Genomic DNA, 24,811 nt, shown 5'->3' on the forward strand with positions numbered 1-24,811 from the left:
TTCTCCTCCCTGTGTCCATGTGTTCTCATTGATCAGCTCCCACTTATGATTGAGAACATGCAGTGTTTGGTTTTCTGTTCCTGTGTTAGTTTGCTGAGGATGATGGCTTCCAGCTTCATCTATGTCCCTGCAAAGGACACGATCTCGTTTCTTTTTATGGCTGCATAGTATTCCATGGTGTATATGTACCATATTTTCTTTATCCAGTCTATTGTTGATGGGCATTTGGGTTGATTCCCTATCTTCGCTATTGTGATACTATTGCTATTATTATTATTATTATTATTATTATTATTATTGTTATTTCCAACCCTCTATGATAGGCAGAATAAAGGCTCTCTGCTCCCAAGATGCCCTTGTCTTAATCCCTGGAGCCTGTGAATATATTACTCTATACGGCAAAATGCTCCTTGCAGATTGAACAGTTCTTGAGTTGGGGAGATGATCCTGGATTATCTGGGTGGATATGATGAAATCACAAAGGTCCTTGCAGGAGGGAGGCAGGAGGGTCAGAGTCAGAGTGAGACTGGAAGATGGCACCAGCTGGCTCTGAAGATGGAGGAAGGGGCCGTGAATCAAGGAATGCAGGTGGCTTGTGCAAGCTGGAAAAGGCAAAGGAACTCATTCTCCCCTAGAGGGTCTGGAGAAAGCTTGTCCCAGTAACGCCTCGATTTTAGCCCTGTGAGACTCATGACTTTTGCTGATCTCCAGAGCTGCAAGATAATCAATTTGAGTAAAGCTATTATGCATGTGGGAATTCAGTAGCGTAGCGATTGAGAATAAATAACCCCCAACCCCCCCAACCAACTTAGATGAGTTGTGATGTTTGCTTTGGATCTTTTTTGTTTTTAAGAAATAAAATATAGATATAGTTAAGTTCTCATAAGTACCCTTCCCTCCCTAGAGAAATCAGTATCATGATTTAATAATTATAATTCCCATTTCAAAAATTTTCATCCATCATTAACATATAATATGTTTTGCAGGTCTTTACGTAAAAGACACTGCGTGGTGTGTATCCCTCAAGCAACTTGCATGTTTTTGCTTGACATTGTGAAGATTTTCCATGTTGTTGTAGCTTTATTTTAACATCCATGAGCAATTTCACTCAACAGTACACCACGATAGATTGATCTGTCCTGTCAATGCTGGACATTTAGGTTGTTTCCAATCATGATACTCCCCATTCCAACAAACATGTCTTCGCTATTGTTTGAAATTACTATAGGATTCTACCTTATTTTTTAAAAACCTGTCTCCCATTTTTTCGATATTAGGTAGTTGTTTTTTATTTTCTTTCATTTTCTTTTTCTTGAGGTGGTGTCTTGCTTTGTCACCCAGGCTGGAGTGCAGTGGCACAATCTCAGCTCACTGCAACCTCCGCCTCCAGGGTTCAAGCGATTCTCTTGCTTCAGCTTCCCAAGTAGCTGGGATTACAGGTGTACACCACCATGCCTGGTTAATTTTTGTACTTTTAGTAGAGACGGGGTTTCACCATGTTGGTCAGGCTGGTCTCGAACTCCTGACCACAAGTGATCCACCCGCTTCAGCCTCCCAAAGTGTTGGGATTACAGGCATCAGCCATCACACCCGTCCAACATTTCATTTTGAAATGGCTTCCAAAAAATCTGTGGCTGTGCAGAGTTGCCCACCAACATTCTGTCTGGAATGAAAAAACTAGAAGTTAGCTCCTTCAGGTGGGTACAGTCTTTTTTTTTTTTTTTTTTTTTTTTTTTTTTTTGAGACGGATCTCGCTCTTTCACCCAGGCCAGAGTGCAGTGGCGCTATCTCGGCTCACTGCAAGCTCCGCCTCCCGGGTTCACACCATTCTCTTGCCTCAGCCTCCACAGTAGTTGGGACTATAGGCGCCCGCCACTGCGCCCAGCTAATTTTTTGTATTTTTAGTAGAGATGGGGTTTCACCGTGTTAGCCAGGATGGTCTCGATCTCCTGACCTCGTGATCCACCTGCCTCGGCCTCCCAAAGTGCTGGGATTACAGGCGTGAGCCACCGCGCCTGGCCTCAGGTGGGTACAGTCTTATTCATGTCTGTACTTCCAGCTTTTGCTACCAAGTGTTCCCAGTAGATGCTTAGTAGATATGTGATATTGAATGTGTAACTGCTACCTTGACCTACCACCTTCTCTTGATGAGGAACCTATAGATTTGTTTTCCTTCTTTCTTTTTTTTTTTGTTTTGAGACTGAGTGGAGTTTCACTCGTCACGCGGGCTGGAGTGCAGTGGCGCAATCTCGGCTCACTACAACCTCTGCCTCCCAGGTTCAAGCAATTCTCATGCCTCAGCCTCACAAGTAGCTGGGATTACAGGCATGCGCCACCACGCCCAGCTGATTTTGTATTTTTAGTAGGGACGGCGTTTCATCATTTTGATCAGGCTGGTCTCGAACTCCTGACCTCAGGTGATCCACCCACCTCAGCCTCCCAAAGTGCAAAAGAAATTAATACTTTTATTGAGATAAAAACATTGTATACCCTATAATGTACCCCTTAATGTATACTGTTAAGTGGTTTTTAGTATATTCAGAGTTGTACCAACATTATCATAATCAGTTTTGGAAAGTTTCATAATTTCCCCCAAATCCTATACATTAGCAGTCACCTCTACTTTCCCCCATCCCTGGCAATGACAAATCTACTTTTTGCCTTTACAGAGATTCCTATTCTGGACATTTCTCACAATACATGGCTTTTTGCATTTCACTTTTTTTTTTTTTTTTTTTTTGAGACGGAATCTCACTCTGTCGCCCAGGCTGGAGTGCAGTGACACGATCTCGGCTCATTGCAAGCTCTACCTCATGGGTTCACGCCATTCTCCTGCCTGAGCCTCCTGAGTAGCTGGGACTACAGGTGCCCACCACCACGCCCGTCTAATTTTTTTTGTATTTTTAGTAGAGATGGGGTTTTGCTGTGTTAGCCAGGATGCATCTCACTTCTTTAGCCTAACATAAGGTTCGTTCATATTGTAGCATATTATCAACACTTCATTCCTTTTTAAGACTAATATTCCATTGCATGGATAGACCACATTTTGTTTATCCATTCATCACTTGATGGACATTTAGGTAGTTCTCTCTTTTTGGTTACTGTTTTCATTTTCTTTGTTCTTTCTTTCCTTTCTTTTCTCTCTTTCCTTTCTTTCCTTCCTTTCCTTTCCTTTCTTCTCATTTCTTTTCTTTTCTTTCTCCCTCCCTCCCTCTCTCCCTTCCTTCCTTCCTTTCTTTTCTTTCTTTCTTTACTCTGAACAGTCTCGCTGTGTCAGTCAGGCCGGAATGTAGTGGTGCAATTTTGGCTCACTGCATCCTCTACCTCCTGGATTCAAGTGATTCTCGTGCCTCAGCCTCCTGAGTGGCTGGGATTGCAGGCATGTACCACCACACCTGGCTAAGTTTTGTATTTTTCATACAGACAGGGTTTCACTATGTTGGCCAAGCTAGTCTTGAACTCCTGGCCTCAAGTGATCCACCTGCCTTGCCTCCCAAAGTGCTGGGATTACAGGTATGAGCCACCGTGCCTGGACTCTTTTTGGTTATTGTGAATAAACTGCGGTGGACATTCATGTACAAGTTTTTGTGTGAACACATGTTTCCATTTCTCTTGGCTCTGTGCCTAAGAGTGGAATTCTAGGTTATCTGTAACTGTTTAATCACTTAAGGAATTGCCAAGACTGTTTGCCAAAGCAGTTGCACCATTTACTTTCCCACCAGCAATGTATGAGGGCTCCACCTTCCCCATGTCCTCACCAACACGTTAGTATCTGTCTTTTTGGTTATCACCATCCTAGTGGAGGTGAAGTGTTATCTCATTGTGGTTCTGATTTGCATTTTCCTGATTGCTCATTGCTCTATCTTAAATAGTTGATGTAATAATTTCCTTCTAAACATTTACTTTCTGTAGACAGTGTCCTATTTTCAACTTTTCTGGGCCCCAGCATTGTCTTCTGGCATGGGGTTGGTGCTGACTAGGGCGTAAATGAATGAGGCAACTCTGGATATGTTAGCTTGCAGCACATGGGCATGGACACTGATTGGCAAGGATGTGCTTCTTGGCTTGAGTCAAGAATCATACATTTTAACCATCACTTCTGCTTTTTTTGTGGCACAAAAGGACCATTTTTTGAAGTTAGTAACCTGTCTTAGTTCCCTCAGTAGATGTTTGTCCAAATGTTGCGGTGAAGCATAGCACAGACTTTTCATCATTTCAAGGTTTAATGCCTCAGCCCAGGGAGTGTATATTTGGTGACCGTTTTCACAGAGCCCTGGAAATGCTTCTTCCTAACTGTCCACTTTGAGCTCCTCTGCCTCCTCTTTGGCCATCAGTTACCTCCTAAGAGGAACCTGGAGAAATGTCATTGGGAAGTGCTGCTGGCACCAGGATGAGAGAGTGTTCTTGAAAGCTTGGGAGCAGTATTGAGCATCTGCCATGTGTCAGTGTTGTGCTGGGCACTACAAGCTCACATGTATCCATGTGATCATGTGTAGGGGTATTTATTTGTAGTGTCTAGTCATTACAATCTGTCTGTGAGTTTTGCCTGTGTTACTCCTAAGTACAATGAGCTTCAGTGATTTGCCCAAGGTTACCAAAGTTTTCAGAGGAACAACATCAGACACTTTTCCCCAATCACCATGTGCCAGAAAACCTTTAGGTTAAGAGGTTAACAAGACAAGCCACAGATGGGGGAAAATATTTATGAAACAAGAGCTGATAAAGGACCCGTATCCAAAATAGACAACTCTTAAAACTCAACAGTAAAAGGCCAGGCACGGTAGCTCATGCCTGTAATCCCAGCACTTTGGGAGGCCAAGGTGGGTGGATCACAAGGTCAGGAGATCGAGACCATCCTGGCTAACACGGTGAAACCCTGTCTCTACTAAAAATACAAAAAATTAGCCGGGCGTGGTGGCGGGTGCCTGTAGTCCCAGCTACTCAGGAGGCTGAGGCAGGAGAATGGCGTGAACCCAGGAGGCGGAGCTTGCAGTGAGCAGAGATTGCAGCACTGCACTCCAGCCTGGGCAACAGAGCGAGACTCCATCTCAAAAAAAAAAAAAAAAAAAACAAAACACAAAAAAACAACAACAAAAAACACCAAAAACAAAAGCTCAACAATAAGAAAACAACCCAATTAAAAAGTGGGCGAAAGATCTGAACAGATGCCTCACACCCCCTTCCCCCACCCCACTCACAATGCTTTGCCATCCATGTCTCCATCCTGCAGTAGCCAAAGCTGGCTGCTTCTGGACCACTGCTGTGCAATGGAAATACAGTGTGAGTTACCAATACCAGCCATGAGAGTAGTGTTGTTTTTTTTTTTTTTTCTAGTTGCCACATTCATAAAGGTAAAAAGAGGTGAAACTAACTTCATTAATAAATTTTATTTAACTCAGTATATCCAAAGCATTATTATTTCAACATGTATGCAATACAATTATTAACGAGATATTTGATTCTGGTTTTTGATCTGCATCTGCAAAATCCAGTGTGTGTTTTATACCTATAACACATCTTGATTCAGACGAATTCAATTCTGAGTGCTTAAAAGCCACATGTGGCTAGTGGCTACCATATTGGATAGCACAGATCTAGATTATACCTCTTTTGTCCTTTTACATTACCTGCTTCCGTGGTCCCCAAGCAGCAAAGGCATTCTCCATGTGGCAGGTACTATGATCATCATAGTGGTGCTCCCTGTGTGTGAGATCAGATAGCTTTAATTTCCCACAGAGACTGAAAATGTGGAAGTGTGTCTACCAGCTTTGCCATCTGTCCTAGATTTAGGTGTGACATCTGATTGCTGGGCCCGAGCATCCAGTGCCAGCTGTACTTCTGCAGATTACTGGGTAATCACAGTAGAACCTTTCTTGGGGGTTGCTTGTGTCCCAGGCAGCACCGCTCAGCTTGCGGCCAGGGAGCTTCATGACCATTGAGAGTAGGAGTCTGCACCATTACATGATCATAGGATAGCCTGCAGACATGTGATTCGTGTCTTGTAAGTTGTAACTGAGTAAATTTTTATATATGGAAAGAAATAGAATGCTGAAAGGGGGATCATGAGGGTCCAGGGGTGGGGCTGGGGACATGGAAGGCCTCACTGAGAAGCTGGCATTTGAGCAAAGGCTTGGAAAAGTTGAAGGAGTGGGCTGTGTAGGTAAGTGTTTTGAGGGCTTCAGGAATGGCCAGGACAAAGCCTTCGAGGTGGGGCATGTTCTGGGGATAGCCAGGAGGCCAAGCAGGGTGATGGGGGCAGAGTTATGGGGAGGAAGCAGGGGTCACATGACCCAGGGCTGTGGAGGCCTCCATAGCACTCAAGCTTTTCCTCCAGGGAGCCGGGAGCCATGGGAGAGTTTGCAGTGGATGACGGATGACTGATATGGCCCCTCGGGCTGCTCTGGTTGGCCTTCTCCTGAGTCGTCCATTCTACCTTCTCGCCAAGGCTTCCTAGGTCATGTTTCAAGTCTGTTCAATGCATTTCCTTCTCCAGGTGGTCAGTGGAGACCTCACAGCAGAGGCTTATCTTGTTGAACGTGGTGATTCATGTGGTGATTTCACAGGGTCAGCTCCCCATGTCTTGTCCCAGCGGTGTCCTCCTCCTACATCAGGAGAGGGAGGGCAGCTCTGGGACCCAAGAAAGGGCAGGGTGCCTTGGTAACCCTTCTGCAGGCTCGAGGGATGGGGGCAGTGTGCATCTCTGCGAGGAGGGCACTGAGGAGGATGGGCTTCTCAGATCCTGGGCTCTGCCTTCTGGATCTGAGATCCAAGTTGCAAAGGAAGAGCTGGTTTCAGGCTGAAGCATTTTTTCAGCTTCATACAAGGCAGGAAGCCCATCAAGCCCCCACATCGTCATCATTGTCATCACTGTCACTAACCCCACCATAAGAGCTGACATTTATGTAGTATATGTTTATGTACCTGTTACAGCTCTAAGAGCTTTCCCTGTATTATTGCTTACTTAATTCCACAACTGTATGTGTTCAATACCCATTATTTCCGTTTTACAGATGAGAACATTGAGGCACAGCCCAGGGTCACTGTATTAGTCTGTTCTCACGGCTATAAAGAGCTACCAAAGACTGGGTAATATAAAAAGGAAAGAGGTTTAATTGACTCACAGTTCAGCATGGCTGGAGGGGCCCCAGGAAGCTTACAATCATGGTGGAAGGTGAAGGCGGGGCTGGCATGTGACATGGTGAAAGCAGGAGCAAGAGAGGGAGGGAGGGAGGTGCCACATACTTTTCAACAGCCAGATCTCTCAAGAACTCACTGAATATTGCAAGGACAGCACCAAGAGATGGTGCAAAACCATTAATCAGAAATTCATCCCCATGATCCAGTCACCTTCCACCAGACCCCACCTCCAGTACTGAGGGTTACAATTCAACACGAGACTGCTGCGGAGACAGATATGCAAACAATATTAGGTTGTTTCTACCTTTTGGCTATTATGAATAGTGCTGCTGTGAACACTCATGTGCAGGATTTTGTGTAGATGTGTTTTCCTTTCTCTTGGGTGTACACCTAGGAGTGGAATTGCTAGGCCATGTGGTAACCATTCATTTAAGCATTTGTGACTACATTTAACCTTTTGAGGCACCACCAGCCTGTTTTCCAAAGGGGCTACACTATTTTGCATTTGCCAAGGCCTGTTGCCTATTTTGGAGGCAAACCCCTCCCCTTAACTTCCGAAGAAGTGAATCCCCAGTGTCCTGAGGTCAGAATGTCCAGGGGACCCTTTTAGAGAGAGAGGGAGGAGGGTCCTGGGAGACTGTACTGGAGAGGCTGTGTGGCCCCAAGCCCACAGCACTGAGTTTGAGTCTCAGCTCTGCCACCTACCACTGTGCAATCTTTTTATTATTTTATTTTATTTTATTTTATTTTTGAGATGGAGTCTCCCTCTGTTGCCCAGGCTGGAGTGCGGTGGCATGATCTCGGCTCGCTGCAACCTCCGCCTCCCAGATTCAAGCCATTCTCCTGCCTCAGCCTCCTGAGTAGCTGGGACTACAGGTGCCCGCCACCACGCCTGGCTAATTTTTTCTATTTTTAGTAGAGATGGGGTTTCACTGTGTTAGCCAGGATGGTCTCGATCTCCTGACCTTGTGATCCACCTGCCTCTGCCTCCCAAAGTGCTGGGATTACAGGCGTGAGCCACCTCACCTGGCCACCACTGTGCAATCTTGAGCAAGCTCCATAGCCTCTGTGGGCCTGGCCTCTGTTTCCCCCTATGCAAAATGGGGCTTATCAGAGCATGCTGGAGGGGCTCCCATGAGATCAGGGGAGACATGAGCTTGGTGTAGTTCGTGGCCTATTGGACCTGCCTGATGAAGGTTGCTGCCTGTGAGGTTGGTGGTGTCTACCAGGCATTGTCCTCTAAAATATAATACTCCTATTCTAGGGGTGAGGAAGGAGTGTGGGTGTGTATTCTGAGTAGCTCATGGGAGAGTGGGAACCTGTGCTAAGCCAGGCCTGGTCTCTCTGAGCACGGTGACTTGGACTTGTTGGTTTTGTGGCAGGGAACTGAAACTGTTGCAGACACTCTTGGTGCCTGACCTTATCCCCTCAGCACACACCTCTGCACACCACAAGCCACTTGCTGGAAACACCTGTGATTATGCCTGAGGGCTTCTGCTAGCCTGTGGTGCAGGATAGGCTGGGAGTGCTGGGGTGTTAGTACCTCCAGGGGTGGCATGGCTGGGTGGGGAATCGGCAGATCAATACCCCAGCTCCCTCACCCTCAGTCAGGACACTCCTGGCTTGTTCTGCACTGACTCCCAGGCTTCCCCAATGGACTTCGGCTCTATTTACTCACAGGAATAATAAGCTTGATGACACAGCCTTCATTTGCTGTGCTTCCTTCCCTGTCCACCACCCCATTCCCCTTGCAGTGATTCCTGGGATAGCCCCCAAATAAACTCCTTGTATGTACATCCTTGCCTCAGAGTCTGTTTCTGGGGGAACCCAGATGAAGACAGAGACCCACTTAGACCCTGTGTCAGGAAACACATGGACCAGACTTGGGCCACCCTGGGACTTGCTGTTTTCTCTGTTCCCTGCGGTGTGTGAGCCTGTGTGTGCCTATGCATGTGTCTTTCTCATCTTGCCCCTGATTGGCTAGCCTTGTCACTTCTGTCCTGATTCTAGAGGGAGTGTCTGATGTCCCAGTTATTGCTGCCCTCAGCAGAGTCAGGATTTTTTGGCCGGGGTGGGGGGTGGGGTCAGAAACCAGTTCAAGCAAAAAAAGAGAATTTACTGGAACGTGTGGCTGAGATGCATACTGTGTAGCTCACAGCATCCAAGATGCAATGCCTTTCCCATGCTCTCTTCATCTTTATGCCAGTCTTTGTCTTCCACCATGGTTCTCTCCTTTTTTTTTCTTTTTTTTGACATGGAGCCTACCTGTGTCACCAGGCTGGAGTTCAGTGGCGTGATCTCAGCTCACTGCAACCTCCGCCTCCCGGGTTCAAGTGATTCTCCTGCCTCAGCCTCCTGAGTAGGTGGGACTACAGGCACTCACCACCACGCCCAGCTAATTTTGTATTTTTAGTAGAGATGGGGTTTCACCATCTTGGCCAGGATGGTTTCTATCTCTTGATTCTCGTGGCGTGCCTCAGCCTTCCAAAGTGCTGGGATTACGGTGTGAGCCACCGTGCCCAGCCCATGCTTCTCTCCTATCCCAGACGACTCTAGTCTACAGAACATGTAACGTGGCCATGAGCAGCCTCATAAGAGACCGTTTTTCTCTCAGCATCTATGCTTGGCCTTCGTTATTTGCAGCGTCAGTATTTGTGAATTTGCCTTTCTGCTCCAACTTATTTGCAACCCCCAAACCAGTAGTTCTGGCCCTTCTGTGGTCATTCTTGGTGATGCAGACTGGTGAAAAATTTGGGTCACCCATTCACACATGCCCTGCTGAGGTCAAACAAGATGACACTCTGCCTTCCTGTTTTAGCTTTCTTTTTGCAAACAGGTGTCCTTTCTGCCGTCCACTTAGTGCCTTATTTTCTGCAATGTTTTTTTTTTTTGCTGGTGATGTTGCTCTTTAAAATGGCCCTGAGCAAAGTGCATTTATTTCTCATTAATTCATTCTTCCTGTTATTGATTTATTCAGTGACTATCTATGGATCATTTGCTAAGGGCAAAGCACTGTATTGAGTTCTGATAGAAGGAGACAGGGTCTTTAATTTCATCGACCTTATTGATTAGTGGGAGAGGCAAGCACAACGTTGATCAAATAATTTTGTACATGACTATATTTATAACGAAAATGAAGGTAACTTTTGCTTCCCTCTCTAAGAGGCACCAAGGGAGGTTATGCACCTGAGAAGGAGCCCAGGGAACAGCAGCGAAACTGATCTAACAGTGGCCTTTCTGACCCCAGTGGCTGTGCTTTGGGGTCTAAGGCCACATTTAACCTGTGTACCAGAGGGACATGAGTGTGCACTTCCTGGAATGACCCTGAGGTGTTCAGTGTGCTGGGGAAGGTCATATGGTACCACGTATGACAGCAGTGTTGGGGTTGAACAAGCCTGGGCTTGCCTCCTGAGTCTCCCATTCTGTCTGTGTGACTCCCTCCTTGGGTCTCAGTGTCTGCATCTGTCAAATGGGCACACCGGTGGTACCTTCCTCGTGTGTGGGTGTAAAGACTAGAGATCGGGTATTTAAAACCTTTAGGTTAGTGCTCAATTATGAGCACTTTTGTTGGCAGTATCATCGACAAGGGATGGTTTTGCACATCGGGGTTCAGGACTCAAAAGGGAAGGCCATTCCGAGTGTTAGTCACCTGAGAAGATGATGCATTCCCTAGGCTGGGAACGGGTTTCAGGATGATGTTTCCGTTTTCTTTTTTCTTTTTTTAGGTATTTCTCCTAATGCTATCCCTCCTCTAGTCCCCCAACCCCTAACAGGCCCCAGTGTGTGATGTTCCCCTCCCTGTGTGCATGGGTTCTCATTGTTCAACTCGCACTTAAGAGTAAGAAAATGTGGTGTTTGGTTTCCTGTTCTTGTGTTAGTTTGCTGAGAATGATGGTTTCCAGCTTCATCCATGTCCCTGCAAAGGACATGAGCTCATCCTTTTTTATGGTTGCATAGTATTCCATGGTGTATATGTGCCACGTTTTCTTTATCCAGTCTATCATCGATGGGCATTTGGATTGGTTCCATGTCTTTGCTCTTGTGAATAGTGCCGCAATAAACATATGTGTGCATGTGTCTTTATAGTAGAGTGATTTACAGTCCTTTTGGTTTATACCCAGTAATAGGATTGCTGGATCAAATGGTATTTCTGGTGCTAGATCCTCGAGGAATTGCCACGCTGTCTTCCACAATGGTTGAACTGATTTACACTCCCACGAACAGTGTAAAAGCATTCCTATTTCTCCACATCCTCTCCAGCATCTGTTGTTTCCTGACTTTTTTTTTTTTTTTTTTTTGAGACGGAGTCTTGCTCTTTTGCCCAGGCTGGACTGCAGTGGCGCTATCTCAGCTCACTGCAAGCTCCGCCTCCTGGGTTCATGCCCTTCTCCTGTCTCAGCCTCCCGAGTAGCTGGGACTATAGGCACCTGCCACTGCACCTGGCTAATTTTTTGTATTTTTAGTAGAGACGAAGTTTCACTGTATTAGCCAGGATGGTCTTGATCTCCTGACCTCGTGATCCACCTGCCTCGGCCTCCCAAAGTGCTGAGATTACAGGTGTGAGCCACCGCACCCGGCCTGTTGTTTACTGACTTTTTAATGATCGTCATTCTAACTGGCATGAGATGGTATCCCATTGTAGTTTTGATTTGCATTTCTCTAATGACCAGTGATGATGAGCTTTTTTCCTATGTTTCTTGGCTGCATAAATGTCTTCTTTTGAGAAGTGTCTGTTCATATCCTTTGTCCACTTTTTGATGGGGTTGTTTTTTCTTGAAAATTTGTTTAAGTTCTTTGTAGATTCTGGATATTAGGCATTTGTCAGATGGATAGATTGCAAAATTTTTCTTCCATTCTGTATGTTGCCTGCTCACTCTGACGATAGTTTCTTTTGCTGTGCAGAAGCTCTTTAGCTTAATTGGATCCCATTTGTCAATTTTGGCTTTTGTTGCCATTGCTTTTGGTGTTTTAGTCATGAAGTCTTTGCCCATGCCTATGTCCTGAATGGTATTGCCTAGGTTTTTTTCTAGGGTTTTTTATGGTTTTAGGTCTTATGTTTAAGTCTTTTATCCATCTTGAATTAATTTTTGTATAAGGTGTAGGGAAGGGGTCCAGTTTCAGTTTTCTGCATATGGCTAGCTGGTTTTCCCAACACCGTTTATTAAGTAGGGAATCCCTTCCCCGTTGCTTGTTTTTTTCAAGTTTGTCAAAGATCAGATGGTGGTAGATGTGTGGTGTTATTTCTAAGGTCTGTGTTCTGTTGCATTGGTCTATATATCTATTTTGGTACCAGTACCATGCTGTTTTGGTTACCATAACCTTGTAGTATAGTTTGAAGTCAGGTAGCATGATGCCTGAAGCTTGTTCTTTTTGCTTAGGGTTGTCTTGGTTATGTGGGCTCTTTTTTGGTTCCATATGAAATTTAAAGTAGTTTCTAATTCTGTGAAGAAAGTCAATGATAGCTTGATGGGAATAGCATTGAATCTATAAATTACTTTGGGCGGTATGGCCATTTTCACCATATTGATTCTTCCTATCCATGAGCATGGAGTGTTTTTCCATTTGTTTGTGTCCTCTCTTATTTCCTTGAGCAGTTGTTTGTAGTTCTCTTTGAAGAAGTCCTTCACATCCCTTGTAAGTTGTATTCCTAGGTATTTTATTCTCTTAGTAGCAATTGTGAATGGGAGTTCATTCATGATTTAGCTCTCTGTTTGTCTGTCATGGTGTAGAAATGGTTGTGATTTTTGCACGTTGATTTTGTATCCTGAGACTTCGCTGAAATTGCTTATCAGCTTAAGGAGATTTTTCTATAACAGTGTAAAAACACAGGAGCTTAAAACAACAATTCTGTGGGTCAGGAATTTGGGCAGAGCTTAGTCAGTGGATTTGCTGTTCTGTCTCACTTGGTGTTGCCTGGAGTCCCTTACCTGAATATATTCAGCGGATGGCCAGACTGGAAGTTCCCAGGCAGCTTTCTGGGCCACCAGTGTTCCTTTGTGTTGTGTCTCTCCCTGTTCTGTGGCTAGTTTGGGCTTCCTTACAGCATGGTGGTCTCACAGTAGCTAGTCTTCTCTGTGATGGCTTCCAAGGGACAGAAAGCAGAAGCCTGAAACTTTTGCTGTGTTAAAAGGAAGTCACAAGGCCAGCCCTGACATAGGGAATGGAAATAGATTCTACCTGTTGATGGGAAGAAGTTTGTGGCTATCGTGAATCCACCAGAGATGGAGACCACGGTATTCAGGGGCATCTCTCTGGGCCTTGAGCTTGGGTGTGTTGAGTGATCTAGAAGGCAGGTCTGGTACTTGGATATTAGGAGGCTGCCCTCCATAAGGAGAGAGGATGAGGGGCTGGGAACCCAGGCGGGGGTCTGTGTGTTAGTGCCAAACTTCGGGGCTAGGATATAAATGTCCTAAGATACAGCGGAGGGGAATGGTACCGGGTCTGAAGGATAGGCTGTCTTTTTGCTTGTTTTCTGGTTATTTCACTGTTCTCCTCAATAGGTAATAAGGTCTTTTGAGGGGACCTGCCTGTCTTAGCAGTGCTTCAGGAGCTGAGACGGGGCAGAGATATAGTCTAGGGTCAGAATGTTTAAGAGTGGAGGATCTGCGAGGTGGGGTGTAGCCAGGATTGGATTGAAAGGTACCCATGGGGACTGAGTGCAGTGGCTCATGCCTGTAATCCCAGCACTTGTGGAGATTGAGGCAGGCAGATCACATGAGGTCAGGAGTTGGAGACCAGCCTGGCCAAAATGGTGAAATCCCATCTCTACTAAAACAATATGAAAATTAGTCAGGCATGGTGGTGTGTGCCTGTAATCCTAGCTACTTGGGAGGCTGAGGCAGGAGAATCACTTGAACCCGGGAGGTGGAGGTTGCAGTGAACCAAGATCATGCCACTGCACTCCAGCCTGGGCAACAGTACGAGACTCTGTCTCAAAAGAAAAAAAAAGACACCCTGGGGGACATGAAGCACAGGCAGAATGGAGAGCAAGGACCCAAGGCTTTTGTCCTGTCTCACTGTTCCCTTGCTGTGTGACCACAGGGAGTTAACCTCTCTGAACCTCAGTTTCTTTGTCTCTACAGTGGGGATTATGATGATCCTCTCCCCATAGAGTTGGGATAAAGATTAAATGAGCCAATACACATTAGGTTTGTAGCACAGGGTTTGTCTAGAGTAAGTGCTGACTAAACGTCAGCTGCTGGAGATGGTGGCGATAAGAAGTTACTTTTATTATTATCAGGACTGCTTGTTCCAGTGGCTGTTCCAGCCTGACAAATCTTCCAAGGCAAAACCAGAGTTGCTGAAGTTAATTTTTAAACATTTCCTTTTTTTCCTGAGTTATGGAAGGAATGATAATTGGGGAATTCAGGCTTAAAATGAAGCACCTGTGATATGACGCTCTGGAGCGCCTCTTCATGCAGAGGGTGGTTATGCGAAGGGAGGAGGTTTTATTGCATATGGGGCCTTACTAGACAGTGAAGGGAGGGGGTTCCCAGCTCTCCCTGGTGGGCCCAGGCTAGGGCATGGGTCTCCCAGTCCTCACCAAGGGGTCTCAGCCTCAGCAGGTTGGCAGCCACACAACACAGTGAGATCCTTCTGTGTAGCTGAGCCTCTGATTCCCAGAGGTGAAGATACAGTCTTAGAGTGTATCCCAGGGACCCTGTCTTTCCAGCGGGAAACTGCAGGGGCTGAGAGACCACCCCCTAGAGGCTTCCTAATTTGCATCTTTAACACTGCCATGGTTGGGGGCTGTTTTCTTCTTCAGCCTGCCCTGCCTGGGCTCTGTTGACTACTCAGCCTGTTGTTCCGAAGTTCTCCTGGCCCTTTCAGAGGCCATGGGGGCTCAAAAGCCACTCAGAACACAAGTCCCTCTTCAGCTGCTGGGAGTCTGAGCATGGGAAAATCCAGCCTGATTTTTTCCAGTTCCCATGCAGGTGGTGGCTTCTTCGATTCTCGCGGTCTTCTTGGTGGAAACCTTTGTAGGTCTTAAGGGCGCTATAATTTAGCACTCTTAAATGACCAGAAACAGTGGCTCACGCCTGTTATCCCAGCACTTTGGGAGGCCAAGGTGGGCGGATCACTTGAGGTCAGGAGTTCGAGACCAGCCCCGCCAACATTGTGAAACCCCGTTTTTTACTAAAAATACAAAAATTAGCCAGGCACGGTGACTTGCGCTTGTAATCCTGGCTACTCAGGAGGCTGAGGCAAGAGAATTGCTTGAACCCGGGAGGTGGAGGTTGCGGTGAGCCGAGATTGTGCCACTGCACTTCAGCCTGGGTGACAGAGCAAGACTTCATCTAAAAAAAAAAAAAAAAGCACCTTCACGGACAGGTGCGATGGCTTATGCCGGTAATCCCAGCATTTTGGGAGGCTGAGGCAGGAGGATCACTTGAGGTCAGGAGTTCGAGACCAGCCTGGCCAATATGGTGAAACTCCGCCTCTACTAAAAATATGAAAATCAGCTGGGTGTGGCAGCACATGCCTGTAATCCCAGCTACTTGGGAGGCAGAGGTGGGAGAATTGCTTGAACCTGGGAGATGGAAGTTACAGTGAGTCCAAATCGTGCCACTACACTCCAGCCTGGGCAACAGAGTAAAGCCCTGTCTCAAAAAACAAATAAATTAGGCTTCAGATACTGAACTATCTGGCATATCCTATTTTGGGACCATGAAAAGGGTGACCTGGCAAGTCTGAGAAGGAGACCTTGTCCCTCATTATAATTTTTTTTTTTTGAGACACAGTCTCATTCTGTTGCCCAGGTTGGAGTGCCATGGTGCAATCACAGCTCAACTACTGCCTTGACTTCCTGGGCTCAAATGATCCTCCTCCCTCAGCCTCACAGGTAGCTGGGACTACAGGTATGCACCACCATGCCCAGCTAATTTTAATTTTTTTTTTTTTTTTTTTTTTTTTTTTTTAGTAGACGTGGGATCTCACTATGTTGTCTAGGCTGGTCTTAAACTCCTGGGCTAAAGCAGTCCTCGCATTTCAGCCTCCCAAAATGCTGGGATTACAGGCATTAGCCATGGTGCCCAGCCAGAAATTATGACTTACTCCCAAGATCCTGATGTCCAGAAGCAAGAACTGAAAGTGCGGTTGCGCTGTTATCATTAGTGGGAAAACACTCAGGCACCTGGGGCCACATCCAGTTCTGCCTCTTTCTAGCTGGTCTAGAGTCTTCTCTGAGCTGGGCTTTTTTTCCTATGCCCATTGCACAGTTACCCATTTATTGCCCAGAAGGTGATGGGCACTGGCTGCGTTAGATGCTGGGGAAATAGAGGCACAACCATCACAGTGTCCTTCTTGTGAGTTTTGAAGGCTGGTGGGAAGAGACGGATGGTAAACAGGGAGGTGAAGACAAAGCCCTGTCTTTACAAGCGAAGTCAGCACAAGGGACAGGAAGAGCCCACGTGATGGGTGGTCAGGAAAGGCCTCTCTGAGAAGCTGATATTTAGGCCAAGATCCGATGAGAAGAGTCCTCCAGGTGGAGAAGGACTATGCATCCATCTCCCGTGTATAAAATGGGAATAATATTAGTACCTGTGCCATGAGGCAGTTATGAAGGTAAAATGAATTAGTGCGTGCGAAGCACCTATCTTCCACTAAAAACAGAAAGCTGTTTTAGATGTTGATATTACTATTATTATTTTTGAGAAGGAGTTTCGCTTTTGTTGCCCACGCTGGAGTGCATCGTCTTGAGGGGTGCTGCGCAAGGCACTAGGGTGGTTTTAAACGCCTTTTGTCAGCTGTGTGTGGTGTTGCTACAGCTTCAGTAAACACAAGTGGTAAAACAAGAGCCCTCAAATTGCACCTGCCCTTCCAGAAGATGACAAAGATGTATGTAGAACATCAGAGGGCACCTTGTGATTATTTCATTTTATCTATTTATTTTTAAAATTTCAAGTAGAGATAGGGTCTCATTGTGTTGCCCAGGCTGGTCTAAAACTCCCCGACTCAAGTGACCCTCATGCCCTTGGCCTCTCAAAGAGCTGGGGTTACAGGCATAAGCCCCTGCACTCGGTTGTGATTCTTTCACTTAACACATTTATTGATAAGTTATTACATGTCAGGCCCAGGCCAGGGTAGGCAAAAATGAGACAAGCTCCCTGTGCTTATGAACATGTTCTCATGTTCCTTACTGTTTCGCGGAGAAGGGGGTTAAGTGAACACGTGGGGTTGAGAGCAAAGACCCAAAGGAGAAGACAGATTCTGGGAGGGAAGGGGCAAGATTAGAGAGACCTGGTTGTCATCTACTCTCTGTTCCTTCCTATCATGTGGCCTGGGCTCGGTCACTTCCTCTCTGTGGGCTCGTGTCCCCGGATCTGTGAAGTGAGAATTACAACACCTACTTTACAGGGCTCTCGTGAGTATTCAGCGAGCTAGTGTGTTACGCTCTTACTCCTGTTAGGATTGCTTCGGCCCTCTGTGCCTCAGTTTCCTCACTGGTGAGGTCCTTTCTGCCTGATCAAGTCTGTGGCTCAGTCAGCTCCTCACTTCCTGCCCCTCTGGAGGACATCCCATTAGTCTCTCATTCCATCGTGCTCTTCTCTTTGGGAGCATTGTCATATGGTGGTTATTTATATTTATGTGGGCATTTAATGTCTCTCTTTCTCAGACTGTCAGCTCTTTGAAAGGGGGCTGTTTGTTCCATTCATTGTTCCTGTGTCATGCATGATGACTAGCACATACCAGGTAGACCATAGATGCTGTCTGCATGGGTGAATGCCATTCTTCCTTTGCTTGCATCTTGGGGATACTCATCGGCTGCACGGAAATGGAGCTCCGAAGGCCTGAGCTTCAGGAATTATCTGCTTGGTGGGGGCTGTGTTTCTGGAGGCTTCAATGGCCTGAACAATAGCCAGGACAGAGCCAACTAGCTGGGCATACCTTTTCTCTGCTGCAGCAAGCCTTGTTGGCACTGTGGGCAGCAGGAAATGGCTGAAATAACTTCCATCATGATGCCCCTTGTCATGAGTTTCCATGGAAACTGAGGGCTGCTGAGCCTGTCACTCTGGCATAAGGGAGGAGTGTGGAGGGCAGCCTCATGAGAACTGGTATTTAGGTAGAATATGAATAGGGGGATTTGATTCCTTTTCCATAAGCTAGTGTGGGCTCATGGAATTTTTTTTTTTTTTTTTTTTTTTTTTTTTTTTTTACTGTGGTGGGGCTCTTTGAATCACAAAAATAAATACAGCTTTTTAGTGAGAACTTAGGGTATTTCCAACACTGTCATCTTATTTCATCCTTCTAGGCCCCCCATGAGGCAGGTGTAACTCCTTCAATTTGCAGAGGAAGCTGAGGCTCAGAGAGGTCCAGTGACTTGCTCAAGTCTACACAGCAGGGCATGGCAGAGTTCAGATCCACATTCTGGTCGGCCTGACTCTGGGGTTCAGTGGAGGTTGGCGGTGCTTGAGCATGGAAGACAAAGACCTTGTTGGGTGCCGGGCTGCTTCTGGAGATGGATGTGGTGGGTGGAGGATGGTTTGTGTTCTTTCCAGAGTCAGATGGCTGGGCAGAGTCAGGACATCCTGGGGGTGTTGGATTCCCAGGTGTGGTGTGACAACACTGCCTCATATCCATTTTCAGAGCTCATTTCTGAGGCTTCATCTGGTACCAACCCTGTGAGGCGAGGGAGCTCCTGCTAATCTGTGCAGCCAGGCTTGGAGAAGTCAAGGATTTGGCTTGGGGCACCCAGGAAGCCTGAGGCTTAGCTGGGTGGACCTCCTGGCTCCTCGCCCACTGCTTTTCACCCTGCCCTGAGGTGTGAGATCTTCCCAGCCACCTCTGGAAGGTGGACTCTATCCCAGCTCAGTTATTTATTTATTAATTATTATTATTATTATTTTTTGAGACTAAGTTTCGCTCTTTCACCCACGCTGTAGTGCGGTGGTGCTATCTCGGCTCGCTGCAACCTCCGCCTTCTGGTTTCAAGCGAATCTCCTGCCTCAGCCTCCTGAGTAGCTGGGATTACAGGTACCCACCACCATGCCTGGCTAATTTTTGTATTTTTAGCAGAGATGGGGGTTTCACCATGTTGGCCAGGCTGGTCTCGAACTCCTGACCTTGTGATCTGCCCGCCTCAGCCTCCCAAAGTGCTGGGATTACAGCTGTGAGCCACTGTGCCTAGCCCTAGCTCAGTTTTAAAAATTACATTTAGTAGGTCTTATTTTCCATTATCAGAGAAATGCAGATTCATTCTAGAACCTTTGGAAAAGATAGACAAACACAAAAGAAAAATATCTCCCATTGCCTACCCTCCAGGGAGCCCTGGACCCAAACTAGGATCTGGTTGCTTTTCTGTGAAGATGTCCTATTTCATCTCTAAGGATTATGATCTTTTAGGTAATGGAAGTTGTGCTTCATATTTTAAGAACTTTTTAAAATGAACTTTATTTCATATTTAATTTATATACAATAAAAGGCACTCATTTTAAGTACACAGTTTGATGCATTTTGACACATGTGTAGACATGTGTAACCACCACCCTAATTGAGACACAGAACACCTTCCATCGCAGGAGAGAGGGTTCCCTTACTTCCCTCTGCAGTCAGCAGCCCCCCACCCTCCCCAGCATGCACACTCCCTGCCCCAGGCCACCCCAACCTACTTTGAGTCATCCAGGATTTTTCCTTGGTTTGAGAATTTCATAAACATGGAATGAAACAGTAGACTGTGTTTTGCATTCGACTTCTTTTGTGTGATGTTCTCAAGGTTCACCCATGTTGTTGCTAGCATCAGTAGTTTTTTCTTTTCTGTTGCTGAGCAGCATTCCAGTGACTGAATATACCACTGCCTACTCCCCCATTCTCCTCATGGGAGATATTGGGCATATCAGTTTTCCCCTCTATATAATGGGGAAACATTACCCAATTTTTTTTCTTTTTTTGAGACAGAGTCTCACTCTGTTACCCAGGCTGGAGTGCAGTGGTGCAATCTTGGCCCACTGCAGCTTCCGCCTCCCAGGTTCAAGCAATCCTCCCACCTCAGCCTCCTGAGTAGCTGGGATTACAGGTGCACACCATCATGCCTGGCTAATTTTTGTATTTTTAGTAGAGACAGGGTCTCATCATGTTGGCTAGGCTGGTCTAGAACTCCTGATGTCAAATGATCCTCCCACCTCAGCCTCCTGAGTAGGTGGGATTACACGTGCACACCATCATGCCTGGCTAATTTTTGTGTTTTTAGTAGAGATGGGGGTCTCATCATGTTGGCTAGGCTGGTCTAGAACTCCTGACGTCAAATGATCCGCCCACCTCAGCCTCCTGAGTAGCTGGGATTACAGGTGCACACCATCATGCCTGGCTAATTTTTGTATTTTTAGTAGAGACAGGGTCTCATCATGTTGGCTAGGCTGGTCTAGAACTCCTGATGTCAAATGATCTGCCTGCCTCGGCCTCCCAAAGTGCTGGGATTACAGGTGTGCGTGAGCCGCCGTGCCTGGCCACATTACCCGCTTTATCAGATTGTTGCGGGGATTCAGTGAGTTAACATGTGAGGGATTAGAATAATGCCTGGCACATAGCAGATGCTAAATATCATAGTAATAATAATAATGGATTGTTGTCTCTTGCTGTGTAACAAACCACCCCAAGGCATAGTGGTGAATACTGGAGGTATTTCCAGTTTGGGGCTCTTGAATAATATGAATGAATGAATGAAATAATACAAATGTACATGTGTAGTTGGGCAGCCTCGGTGGCTGTTGCCTTCCTCGAGGGCTCGAATGCTGTGTGTCTTGGTGATCGGCTGACAGGCAGCCGTTGCCTCTTCTAAGATGGGTGGTTTTCCTTTTGAGGTGGGTCCTGGGGGCTCCTGGCTGCTCAGTGCTGGCCCTACTTGTTGCCTTGTGTCCTGCTCTGAGCCAGGCTTGGTCTTGCTGGGCTGACCAACCCATTTAAGCCTCAGGAAGTGGCCTCTGTAGAAAAAAATGTATAAGCAGCGGGTGGTGAACAGATCAGTGGAGCGCAGAGCCCCAAAATAGATCTTTCTCTGCTAACTTGCCAAGCAACTGGGGGCAGTGGCAAATGCTTTGCATAACTTCCTACCCAAAAGAAAAGGTTTTACTGCAAACAACTTTTGGGGACCCCTCCCCTCTCAAATAATCTCAGACAGATCCAAGATGTTTTTTTTTTTTTTTTTTTTTTCCAGAGCAGCACAAAGAGAGAGCCAGACAGGCCTGGGGTTCCATCCCAGATCCACCATTTGCAGGCTGTGTGATTTTGGGCAAATTCCTTAACTTCGCTGAGCCTTCTCTTTTCCTGTGTTAACTAGGGAAGATGAGACTAGACTCTCCAGTGTGTATGCAAAGCACCCTTACGCTGCAGAGATGCTGCAAATAGGGAGTGTCTTTTTTTCTTCCTTTTTCATTTTTACCCTCTGTGCTTGCCCTAGAGCTTGTTTTCAATTTCTCTTAGCTTTGTCAATTGTGGTGGGGTGTGGGGTCTTGAGATTTGGCTTTCCTGGGAAGATGTTCCAAAATTGTCTTTGAAATAATACTCTCCTCCTCTGCAGATCAGTGGACAGGGTGTTGAAGGGTCGGCATAGGTGGTAGGCATGATTGATGGCCCCCAGAGATGTCCATGTCCTGCTCCCCGGAACCTGTGGATATGTCATCTTACTCGGTAAAGAGGACCTTGTGGATGAAATTAAGTGAAGAAGGTTGAGATGGGAGAGTATTCTGGGTTACCCAGGTGGATCCAGTGTGTTCACAGGGTCCTTTTAAGAAAAAGGCGGGGCTGGGGGCAGTGGCTCATGCCTGTAATCCCAGCACTTTGGGAGGCCGAGGCGGGTGGATCACCTGAGGTCAGCAGTTCGAGACCAGCCTGGCCAATATGGCGAAACCCCGTCTCCACTAAAAGTGCAAAAATTAACTGGGCATGGTGGTGTGTAGCTGTAATCCCAGCTACTCAGAAGGCTGAGGCAGGAGAATCGCTTGAACCCGGGAGGTGAAGGTTGTAGTGAGTGAACCGAGTTCATGCCGCTGCACTCCAGCCTGGGAGACAAGAGCGAGACTCCATCTCAAAAAAAAAAAAAAAAGAAAAAAGAAAAAGGCAGGAGATCAGAGTGAGTAGAAGACAATGGCAAGATGATGGCAACAGAGCTTGGAATGATGTGCTTCGAAGGCAGAGGAAGAGGCCACACGCCACGATTGCAGGCGGCCACTGCAAGGTGAAAATGGCCAGGAAGCAGGTTTTCCCTCGGAGCCTCCAGAAGGAACCAGTGCTGCCGACACCTTGGTTTTAGCACAGTGAGACTGGTTTTGACCTAGGAGCTGAAAGCTGATAAATGTGTGTTGCTTTAAGCCACTGAGTTTGCAGTAATTGGTACAGCAGCCGTAGGGCACTTATAAAGCAGGCGAGGCCTATGTTGGCTGTGGTTTCACAGGAAAGTGGCCTCTTGGATGATGGCGCCCTACGGTCATTTTTATATTTCTTCCCTTCTGATCTGGATGGATTGTTTTCAGTCCAGCCTAGGGGAGGTCTGGCTTCCCCGGGGCTTTACCTCGAGACTGGATCTCTGCAGTCAGGCCTCTGGTGAGCCCCTGTGGCCCAGGGAGCTGCAGCAGAGAGGCTTCCTCTCTCGACAGAAACACAGAAGTGAGCTGCTTGCTCACAGAGGCCAGGCTTCCTGTCTGGCCAGTCCCTGAAATGCTGCTCCCCACCCCTCGCCCCATGACAGTCCAGGTGAAGATTGAGTGGGGGCAGGGGCTGCACTGTCTGATCTCTGAAGTGAGCCCCTTCCTGTCTAGCTTGGATTTGTGTTGAAGGCTTTAAGATGACTGTTTTCTTGTTTATTTACTTTTAAGAGACAGGATCTGGCTCTGTCGCCCAGGCTGGAGTGCAGTAGTGTGATCATAGCTCACTGTAGCCTCAAACTCCTGGGCTCAAGCGATCTTCCCGCCTCAGTCTCTCAAGTAGCTGAGACTACAGATGTGCACCACCATGCCCAGCTAATTTTTTTTTTTTTCCCTGTAGAGACAGGGTCTCTCTATGTTGCCCAGGCTGGCCTTGAATTCCTGGCCTCAAGCAATCCCCTGACCTCGGTGTCCCAAAGTGCTGGGATTCCAGGCATGAACCACTGCACCCAGCCAATTCTTTTCTTTTCTTTTTTCTTCCTTCTTTTCTTTCCTCCCTTCCTTCCTTTCCTTCCATCCTTTCTTCCTTCCTTCCTCCCTTCCTCTTTTCCCTTTCCCTTTCCTTCCTTCCTTCTTTTCCTTCTTTTTCTGTTTCTTTTTCTTTTTCCTTTCCTTTCCTTTCCTTTCCTGTCCTGTCCTGTCCTGTCCTTTCCTTTCTTTCCCTCCTTCCCTCCCTCCCTCCCTCTCTTTCTCTCTTTCTTTCTTTCATGGAGTTTCACTCTTGTCACCCAGGCTGGAGTGCAATGGCGTGATCTCAGCTCACTGCAACCTCCACCTCCCGGGTTCAAGCAATTCTCCTCCCTCAGCCTCCCAAGTAACTAGGATTATAGGCATGCGTCACCACACCCGGCTAATTTTTGTATTTTTAGTAGAGACAGGGTTTCACCACGTTGGCCAGGCTGGTCTGGAACTCCTGATCTTAAGTAATCCACCCACCTCAACCTCCCAAAGTGCTGGGATTACAAGCGTGAGGCACTGCACATGGTCCCAGCCACCTATTTTCTTGTGATTTGTCAGCAAACAGCCTCTGGGGTTGTGACTGCTGGAAAGCACCTCCAGCTTTTGTGGAGCCAGGTGTGGCTGGGACTTTTCGTTGGGATCATGTTTGGATCTCCCTCAGGCCTTCTCACCGTGTTCCTCGTGTGCCACACTGGTGAGATAACGGGGTGTGGGAGAGACTGGGCATTCAGATTCAGCGGTTATAATTAAAGAGCAACACTGAGGCCAGGATGGCTGGGATCCTCTCATAGCTGCCATGTGACCTCTGGCCTTTTTGTCCTTCCCCATGATGTCACCTTTCATTGGATGGTGACTCCCTGCACATACCCCCAAAGGTGTCCATGTCCTAATCCTTGGAACCTGTGGATATGTTACATTATGTGGCAAAGGAGATTTTGCATGTGTGATTAAGGGAAAGATCTTGAGATGGGGAGATTCTCCTGCATGACCCAGGTAGGCGTAATGTAATTACAAGGATCTTTAAAAGAGGAAGGTAGGAGGTCACAGTCAGGGAGAGATAGCAGGATTCTGGCTTTGAAGGTGGAGGAAGGGGCCACAAGCCAAGAAATGCAGGTGGCCTCTAGAGCTGGGAAAGGCAATGGGTGGATTCCCCCTTGGAGCCTCCAGAAGGAACACAGCCCTGCTGACTCCTTGGTCTTAGCCCAGCGAGACCCGTTTTGGAAATCAGACCTGCATAATTGCAAGATGGTAAATTTGTGTTGTTGTAAGCCACTAGGTTTGTGGGGCCATCCTGGCCTCAGTGATGCTTATTTGGGAGTGTGTTTTTTTCCTATTACTGCTCTAATCTTTTAGATTAGATCTGAAGAGATGCTCTAATTTTTTTTTTTTTTTTTTTTTTGAGACAGAGTCTCACTCTGTCACCCAGGCTGGAGTGCAATGGCATGATCACAGCTCACTGCAACCTCTGCCTCCTGGATTCAAGCCATTCTCTTGCTTCAGCTTCCCAAGTAGCTGGGACTACAGGCATGGCATGCGCCACCACACCTGGCTAGTTTTTTGTATTTTTAGTAGAGACAGGG

At 46.8% G+C, this 24,811-nt stretch overlaps 1 protein-coding gene across 6 annotated transcripts in view; it reads left to right on the forward strand.

Annotated features, from left to right (window-relative positions):
* The window catches only part of PLCG2 (phospholipase C gamma 2), a 178,327-nt gene that overhangs the window by 21,282 nt on the left and 132,234 nt on the right, over positions 1-24,811 (forward strand). The window contains exon 1 of one of the 6 annotated variants that reach the window (XM_063797470.1): positions 17,453-17,500. The exons of the other annotated variants lie outside the window; for them this stretch is intronic. The gene's annotated coding sequence lies outside the window, so the exon portion shown is untranslated. Of the gene's footprint in view, positions 1-17,452; positions 17,501-24,811 lie in introns of those variants that run through there. 6 annotated transcript variants of the gene reach the window in all.

This window comes from Pan troglodytes, chromosome 18 (genome assembly GCF_028858775.2).
Source record: "Pan troglodytes isolate AG18354 chromosome 18, NHGRI_mPanTro3-v2.0_pri, whole genome shotgun sequence".
In the NCBI taxonomy this organism is placed as follows: domain Eukaryota; kingdom Metazoa; phylum Chordata; class Mammalia; order Primates; family Hominidae; genus Pan; species Pan troglodytes.